The 3,205-nt window shown below is 45.9% G+C and overlaps 1 pseudogene; it reads left to right on the forward strand.

Moving 5' to 3' along the window:
* Positions 1-862: 862 nt before the first annotated feature.
* Positions 863-2,890, forward strand: LOC100344597 (signal recognition particle subunit SRP72 pseudogene; annotated as a pseudogene).
* The last annotated feature ends 315 nt before the right edge of the window (positions 2,891-3,205 follow it).

Here is a 3,205-nt window from a genome sequence, read left to right on the forward strand (position 1 = left end):
AGGGAAGGAGGGAGGAGGGAGGAGGGGAGGAGGGGAGGAGGGAAGGAAGGAAGGAGGGAAGGAAGGAAGGAAGGAAGGAAGGAAGGAAGGAAGGAAGGAAGGAAGGAAGGAAGGAAGGAAGTCTGTGTGTATCAGTATTGCTGCAAATATAATTCCATAAAAGTTTGTTTTACGCCTTTGTCAAACCAATGGTTAAGAATGTTACAGGCTGGCGCCGTGGCTCACTTGGCTAATCCTCTGCCTGTGGTGCCGGCACCCCAGGTTCTAGTCCCAGTTGGGGCACCGGATTCTGTCCCAGTTGCTCCTCTTCCAGGCCAGCTCTCTGCTGTGGCCCAGGAAGGCAGTGGAGGATGGCCCAGGTGCTTGGGCCCTGCACCCGCATGGGAGACCAGGAGGAAGAACCTGGCTCCTGGCTTCAGATGGGCGCAGTGCGCCGGCTGTAGCAGCCATTTGTGGGGTGAACCAAGGGAAAAAGGAAGACCTTTCTCTCTGTCTCTCTCTCTCTCACTGTCTAACTCTGCCTGTCCAAAAAAAAAAAAAAAAGTTTTAATGATCCATGATTACTTTAAAATTTACTGTATGTTGGTGAAATGTTCATTTTTTCCATTCAATTATTATTTATAGCCATTAAACTAGTGTCGTTTTGCTTTTTACTTGCTGAACTTTTTATTCAGTGAAGTAGTAAGCCTTTTTACTGTAATGTAAATTTAAAATATGTTAAAAGCTAAAAAATAAAGAGAAGGGAAAAGGAAGGAGGGTATGAGGGAGAAAGGGAGGGGGAGAGTAGGGGGTTGGGAATATCATTGTGTTATCTTAGGAGTGTATATACAAGTCAATTGAATGTGCTAAAAATTAATTAAAAATGAAAGCCGCCCCTCCCTCATCTCCCCCAAGATGGAGAGCTGTGGCAGGCGTGTGTGAGAGAGAGAGAGATTCCGTGCCTGCACTGTGGAGTGAAGAGAACTGCTATGGCCAGAACGGCGACTTCACGCATAATCTCAAGCCCATCAACAAGATCCTGCAGGTCAACAAGGATGATGTCACTGCTCTACATTGTAAAGGAGCATGCCTTATGCAGGATGGGAGTTCCAATGAAACCTGGAGTGTTATCAATATCCACACCAAAGTGTTAGCCAATAACTCACTCTCCTTTGAGAAGCCGTACTGCGAGTACAGGCTAAACCAAATCGAGAATGTCTTGAAGACAATAGAGAGCACCAGCCAGCAAACAGACGAACTGAAGGAGCTTTAAGGACAAGTTTTACATCACTTTGAATGCTTTGATGAATGCCTAGCTGTGTATAGAGATCTTGTCCAGAACTCCCAAGATGGTTGGTGAGGAGAGGAAAATAAACCTTTCAGCAGTTGTTGCAGATCAAAGCCTTTGGGAAAAAGTGGTTCCAGAGAACTTGGGCCTCCAGGAAGCCACACAAGAACTGTGCTACAACACTGCGTATGCACTGATAGGACAGGGCCACCTGAACCAGGCAGCGAAAATCCTATAAAAAGCTGTAGATCTGTGCCACCGTTCACTTTCAGAAGCCTGTGATGGGACTGAGGAAGACCCGCAGGCAGAACGGCCATCACTCACTGTCAGATGGCCTATATTCTGCAGCTTCAGGGTCGTACAGAGGGGGCATTGCAACTTTGCAATCGGATAATATAATTTAAGCCAACAGATGCGGGAGTATTTGCTGTAATTGCAAATAACGTCATTATCATTAAGAAGGACCAAAATGTCTTTGACTCCAAGAAGAAGGTGAAATTACCCAGTGCAGAAAGCGTGGAGTTTAAGCTTTCCAAGAAATAACTGCAAACTATAGAATTTAATAAAGCTTCACTTGCTGTGTACACAAACCAGGCAGAACAGTGCCACAAAATAGCTGCCAGTTTACAGTCCCAAAGCCCTGAGCACCTCCTGCCGGTGTTAATCCAAGCTGCCCAGCTCTGCCATGAAAAGCAGCACACAAAAGCAACAGAGCTGCTTCAGGAATTGTCAGATGGGCATCCAGAAAGTGCAACTGCAATTCAGTTGCCCATGGCACAGTTGAAAATTTCCCAAGGTAATATTTCCAAAGCATGGCTCATATTGAGAAACATACAGAAGTTCAAGCACAAACCAGGCATGGTATCTGCCTTGGTGACCATGTACAGCCAGGAAAATATTGACAGTGCCATTGAGGTCCTCACCCAAACTATCCAGTGTATCAAAACCATCAACCCAAATCTCCTGCTCATCTGTTCTTGCTAAGAGAAGCTAAAACTTCAAACTCAAATATGGGCGGAAGAAGGAGGTAAGTGGTGACCTAGAACAGCTCTGGAAACAAAATCCCAGACATTCGCACCCTGGCGCAGCTTATTTCTGCTTATTCACTTGTAGATCCAGAGAAAGCAAACATTCTTACTAAACACTTGCCCTCATCAGACAGTATCTCTAAAGATAGATGTGGAGGCTCTCAAAAATCTGGTGATATGTACCTTTGGAAGGAAGAAGGGTGGAAAGGTTACCAGAGACAGTCAGCCAAAGGAGCAAGGACAGGGAGATTTGAAAAGGAAGAAGAAGGAAAAAAAGGGGAAGCTGCCTAAGAATTATGACCCAAAAGCTACCCCAGATCCAGAAAGGTGGCTGCCAATGTGAGAACATTCTTACTACTGAGGAAGAAAGAAGGGGGGAAAGGGATCAGATTGGAAAGCGGACCAGGGAGCAATCACAGCAGCTTTGCCTGAACTGGATGCCAGTCAGACTAGGAGCAGCTTAAGGACTATGCAGCAACCGTGCCTGCCTCCATGAGTAACATCATCCCCCCAAGACCGGAAACCTGCAGGAGCTCCAGGAACAAAAAAGAAACAGCAGGAGAAAAAGAAGAAAGGTGGGAAAGGTGGCTGGTGATTGGAACATTTCTGATGCAGGCTATTTTTAAACGAGTCTCAGTGACACTCAGAACACAATGAAGGCAACACAGCAAGAAGCACAGAGCTGCTCCCTCTTCCATCCCCATATTTTCATGCAGTCATCTCTTGTGCTTCAAATAGAACAGTTTCCTCAGACCACCCACCCACTGTGCCACCCAGCTTTGTGCAGGTGATGACTGAGAACGAGTGGGCATTTGTCCACCTTGATGTCTGTTGCATCATTTATCTTTGTATGCTGATTTGCTCTTTTTTCCATTCACAAAAAGGGGTGTGATGCACAGTTTCCCAGAAC

This window comes from Oryctolagus cuniculus, chromosome 15 (assembly GCF_051225735.1).
Source record: "Oryctolagus cuniculus isolate XC-2025 breed Fujian yellow rabbit chromosome 15, ASM5122573v1, whole genome shotgun sequence".
Classification (NCBI taxonomy): Eukaryota; Metazoa; Chordata; class Mammalia; order Lagomorpha; family Leporidae; genus Oryctolagus; species Oryctolagus cuniculus.